This window comes from Chinchilla lanigera, unplaced genomic scaffold, assembly GCF_000276665.1.
Source record: "Chinchilla lanigera isolate Chin_1 unplaced genomic scaffold, ChiLan1.0 scaffold00081, whole genome shotgun sequence".
NCBI lineage: Eukaryota > Metazoa > Chordata > Mammalia > Rodentia > Chinchillidae > Chinchilla > Chinchilla lanigera.
The window spans coordinates 7,558,078-7,563,579 of record NW_004955482.1 but is presented as its reverse complement, the minus strand read 5'-3'; the positions used below and the strand labels follow the sequence as shown (position 1 = coordinate 7,563,579).

The following is a 5,502-nucleotide window of genomic DNA, read 5'->3' as shown; positions in this document are numbered from 1 at the left end:
AGATACGTCATGGGGCCGTCACTGCTGTAGGTGAACACATGTGCTGCGAAAGTCTCCTCTGGACCCAGGCAGCAGATGAGCTCTGGGAAACGCAGAGTGGTTCCTCATTCCAGGCTGAAATCCACTTCACTTCCCTCCCCCGTTTTCTCTCATTCCCCTAGAGCCAGGCCTGGCTTGTGCCCTAGGAAGGGAAGTGGTCAGCTGCAGCAGCTGAAAACACTGTCCTGGAGAAACCAAAGCCACCACCATTGCAGAGGTAACCCTCTCTCCTCCTACCACCTCGCCCTTCCTGGGCTGAGATCTTTCTTGAAATGCTCCGTGCACCTCAGAAGGCAGGACACCCCGATGCTCCTGTGATGATGACTGACACACTCAGACAAGCCCGGCTCAGAGCGGGTGAGAAACAAGGCAGTGAAGTGGGGCGGGGCGGGGCCGCCCTTGTGCAAGGGAACTGCAGGGGCATTGCCTAAGCCAGAACTAGGGTTCCTCTAAAGCAGCTCCACATCTCTCTAAATCTGGGCCTTTGACATCTGTGAAGCCTCTTGCCTTTTTCTCAGAGAAATGTTTTCCAGTGCAGGATATTATAAACCACAGGTTATCACGAAAGGTGATTTTGAATTACTTTTAAAATTGGGCAAGCATAGGTTCCTTGTTAATACTATAAGAACTAGGCGAGGGCTGTGGGCCTCGGAGAGGGCAGCGGCACCTAAGGGCTGCCTGCTGCGTGTGTGGGGCGAGAGCCGGGTGTCCTGGAACTGTTGTGTCCCTGCCCACCGCCCGAGCCTGAAACAGAGCAGGCCAGGCAGGCGAGAGCGGAGGACCAAGGACAGTTGTTGGGGGGCTTCTGGGTGCCCCGAGGGTTCCGGACAGTAATGATGATGCCGAAGATTTTTCACTGTTTGATGCAGAAGAGAGAGCTCATAGACCTAACAGATCCAAAATCAGACATCCAGCAGAATCACTCTTCCATTTGCTCTTTCAAGTTAGTGCGGTATAGTTTATCTTTTGTGTGAATTGCTCAGCAGCAGCTTTATTATCTATATGGTGACCATGATCTTGTTGTCACGTGACTTCTGGGCAGTGAAGAACGTCACAAGCAGACTCGTGGTTGGCCAACGTTGGTGGAATCATATTGATGAGGATGGAAAGAGCCACTGGGTCTTTGAGTCCAGGAAGGCAACTTCTCAAGACAGTAAAAGTGTTTCAGAGGCGGAATCAAAAATATTTTGGTTAGGACTTATTGCCTGTCCAGTGCTGGGGGTGGGATTTTGCTTTAGCGCCCTCTTCTCCTTGAGAGTAGAGCAGTTGGCAGTGGATATCACAGCGGTGGTGCTGCAAGGTGCCAACCTTGTGTGGTGCAAGGTGGGCAGCAGGAAGAATGTAACCAGCACGGCCACCTTGCATCTCGGGAAGCAGTTTTTAAGACAAAACACTGAAAATGTCTGAGTACAGAGAAAGCTTATGTGCTTGGGGAACAGTGGAAGAGATCTTGACTCTGAACTGTTTAGAGGCCCATCCATGTTGCAAAGAGGCGTGTTGGGTTTGTTCTTCTGCTTAAAAACTTTATTTGAAAAGTATGAAACAGGTTTCGTATTGTTTTTATTTTCTTTGACTAGAAAGTATAGCACCAGAAACATTTAGGAATTATTTTATAGTATACATGTGTACGCATAGACATGTAATAGCAGTATATCCTAAATTAATGTGTTCATTTACACCTCTAACAGAGCTTTACTTTTTGATCCATAGAGCATAGGAGGGTGTTCTTAGTCTATTTCATTGCTCTGTGTGTTTACATATTATTTCTGTAGATTATTTTCAGAAGTAAGTTTTGATTCTATGCAAAAGTGAGCACTTTGGCTTAAATATGAGTTTTAAAAGTTAGAAACAATTGTTCATTTTTAATATGTGCTTCATGGTGAAATTTCTTTTCTTAGAAATATGTGCAAGAGGGGCTGGGGATTTAGCTCAGCGGCAAAAGCGCCTGCCTGGCAAGCGCAAGGTCGTGAGTTCGGTTCCTGGTACCAGAGAAAAACCAAAAAAAAAAAAAAATTGTGCAAGAATGTAAAAACAAAATTCAGGACAGTAGTGTTAACTAATTTTTAAAATTGCATTTTTATTATTATTTTGAGGCCAATAATATCTAAACAGAATCTTCATAGTTTATGTTTAAGGTGTACCCAGGGATTGCTGCTGTTTTATTTATTTTAGGGAAAGGATAGTGAAAATTTACTTTGGAAATTCAAGTGGTCAAAAAAAAAAAATTCAAGTGGTCAAGTGGACCCCTTCAAGTGGTCTTTTTTTTTTTTTGTCTTTTTTTTTGGTTTTTCTCCAGTACCGGGAACTGAACTCTCGACCTTGTGCTTGCCAGGCAGGTGCTTTGCTGCTGAGCTAAATCCCTAGCCCCATCAAGTGGTCTTTGACTAATAAATCTTTTACCACTAAAAGAACATTAGCCTTACGATAATGAGAATAACCTTTTGAATACTTGGCATAATAAATGCCTAAAAGACATTTTGTTTTATGAATCTGTTGTTTTCTGCTATAATGAGGATATTGTAAATCATGCATGTGTATTAATGGTATTTCTTAAAGTAATATATGTAAATAAACTAAACCAATCTACAAACTGTTGTAGGCATCTATAAATTCTGTTGTAGGTACTATAAACTTCACTGGAGTCTTAATTGGCAGATTATGTTGTGAATGTGTTTGTATATGGTTAAAATATTTTAAAGATGTTTTGTTAAATTGAATAAATGTCTTTATTGGAGTAGGGAGTTGAAAAGTTGAAAAGGCATAACTTTATATTTGTATAAAGCTCCAGTGTTTACAATGCAAAAAAATACTATTAGAACTAACGTGACTCATGCACATTATATTTTGAATTATCTACAGTATTTTGATTTCAAAATATCTATAATTTCAAAGTGTTGGTATTGCTAATGTAACACTGATTTGTTACCTACATTCTTCATTGAAAAAGATGCTAATTTTCAGTTAAAGATAAATAAAAATACAAATGTAATTGTTTTTCCACCCAGATTCAGGGACTTCCTGGATCCTTTCTGTGGACTGCAGGTTATTTCAGTCTAAAGATTGTTTCACTTCACCAACCTCAGTGGGAGCCCCCCAAGGACAGAGGTCATCCCTTCATCTTATTTATTTATTAATTTATATTTATTTTTGGTTTTCTTTCTTGAGACAGGTCTCCTTATGTAGTTGAGAACTCACTATGTAGCCCAGACTGGCCTCAAATTCGAGGCAATCCTCCTGCCTCAGCCTCCTGAGTGCTGGGATTACAGGCATGCACCACCACACCTGACTCATTTTATATTAAGTATGCACAGAGGGCCACACAGCAGCCCAACACTGGTCTGTTGTGTCTTGTAGAGTTTCTCAGTAAATCACAATGATCACTTCTCTCTCTTTTCAATCTTTCTACGTCTTTGTTTCTTTTCTTGTTTTATTGCATTGGCTGGGATCTTCAGTACAGTGTTTAACAGGAGCAACGACAGTAGGCACCTCTATCTTATTAAGCTCAAAAATCATCTACTAATTTATGCAATAAGAATATAAGGCATCCATAGCGTGCCAAATCTGTGCTGGGCACAAATATAAACACAGCTGATGAGACAGAGCAGCAGAAGGGTGCCAGTGAAGATGCCAACACTGACTTGTTGATTCTGCAGACATATGAGCCTCTCCCTTGGGCCCTGCTGCCCACAAAGTATTGTAGTAGAACCTTGCTGGGGACCTCAGGCCCCAGGGCATAGGTCAGGGTGGGCAAGAGGCAGGCAGGCAGGTGCTAGAACCCTGAAGTGAAGCCTCCAGCAAGGTGTCAACCAGAGCTTGGGGCCCGGGCCTTGCCTGTGAGGACCTGTCTGTGCTAAGCTTGTAGCTGCCAGCAGGGCCAGCTGTTAACATCACTGGAGCGGGCAGCACCAAGGTGCGCAGTTAGAGGAGGGGACGCCTAGACCTTCTCCCCTTCCTGCCCTAGGATGTGAGCCTGGAGTAGGGGCTGGGGGGGGGTCCTCACATCTTCTTTCTGTCCAGCCGGTCCACGGGAAATAGGAGAGCTCTTAGTAAAATATAAGGAGGGTGTGGTTTAAAATGGACCAGATTACACCTTAGGGCCTGGGATAGGATTGTTAGAATAACCAAATGTGAACGAGAAGTCAAGCGATCGGACCAACTTTGTTTAAAGAAAGGCTGCCGCCCACCAGGAGGGGAAAAGGAGGACAGTAGCCGCCAGAGGGAACAATCCCCTATGGAAGTAGATAACGCCCCCGCAAGATAGCCACACCCTTGTCCCAGAACCCGTGTGCCGCCTGCCCTTGTGATTAGCTCCTGAGAGCGGAGAGGAGCCTGAGTCATGCAGGTGACCTCAGTGAGGTAAGGCAGCAAGGCCGGGCCTCTTAGGATACGCTGAGGGTTTGCAGCTGAGATCACCTAGTTGTGGCCACTTGGCCCTGGGTCTGCCCACAATGCAGCAAGCCACAGAGATTGTTTGGGGAGGGACGACCCTCATGCGCAGGGCTGGAAACTAGCCTTGGGCCCTGGAAACTGGTCAGTGGGGCTGTGATGGATGGACCTGAATAAACAAACCCGGTGAAACACGCGCTCCTTCCACACTCCCTGCCCCACTTCTCTCAGTGACAGCTCTAGAGTTTTGTTTCGTCATCCCCACGCCAATATTGTCAAAAAAGACATGAAAGCATCAGGCTTCGGTCACTTCCTTAGGCTACACGCTCTCGGGAAGGCCCCGTGTACGTGAGCTTAACAAAACCTGATGCTTTTCTCTTGTGAATCCGCGCTGGCCGCCCTGGCTTCCTGGATCCAGCCAAAGAGCCCGCAGAAGAGCTGGGAGGGGCGGGGTATCGCGCCCCGACATTAGGCCCAGGGGCCTTAGCTTAGAAGAGGCGAGGAGGAGGCGCAGGGCGAGGGACCAGATGTGGGACCTCCGACTGGACAGACGCCAGAGGCGCCGCCCCGGGGCCCGCAGGATGCCGGGAGCCCTGCAAGGCCCACGTCAAAGTTCAGGGCTCCGCGGCTGTAAGCGAGCACATCCGTGTTCCCGGCCACTGCGTGAGTGCGCGCGTTTGTCACGATGTGTTACTGCTGCAGCAGCAAGCAGCACCCCGGCGTCGGGACCCCGCGGAGCCGGCGCAGAGGGGGTGTGTGGGCGCTGCCTCTGCCCTTTGGGGCTGGGGTCGGTGGCCTGTCGGGGAGGCCGAGGTAGCAGAACTGGCCGTGCGGTGGGCAGGGCCGGCCCGCCTCCCATCTGCAGCCTCAGCCGCGTGCGGCCGGGCCCGGGGCGGCGTTTCCAGGCTGGCCACCCAGCAGCAGTCCGTGCCCAGCCCGCGGCCCTGCTCGGCAGACACTGCGGCCTCGCCCGGGCCGGGCTGAGGAAGGAAGCGCGTCCTCCTCCCTCCCCTCCCCCGGCCTGGGGATTCGCGGTCCCCGCCGCAGGAGGACCTTCGTCCATCTGCAGGCCGGCGC

The 5,502-nt window shown here is 48.3% G+C and overlaps 1 protein-coding gene and 1 pseudogene across 3 annotated transcripts in view; both read left to right on the top strand.

Moving 5' to 3' along the window:
- Positions 1–306: 306 nt before the first annotated feature.
- Positions 307–5,502, top strand: part of Hvcn1 (hydrogen voltage gated channel 1) — a 34,265-nt gene continuing 29,069 nt past the window's right edge. The window contains exon 1 of one of the 3 annotated variants that reach the window (XM_013503673.1): positions 307–396. The gene's annotated coding sequence lies outside the window, so the exon portion shown is untranslated. Of the gene's footprint in view, positions 397–4,989; positions 5,089–5,116; positions 5,178–5,502 lie in introns of those variants that run through there. The other 2 variants (XM_013503672.1, XM_013503674.1) reach the window with 2 other exon arrangements.
- LOC102005043 lies at positions 791–1,917 on the top strand (annotated as a pseudogene).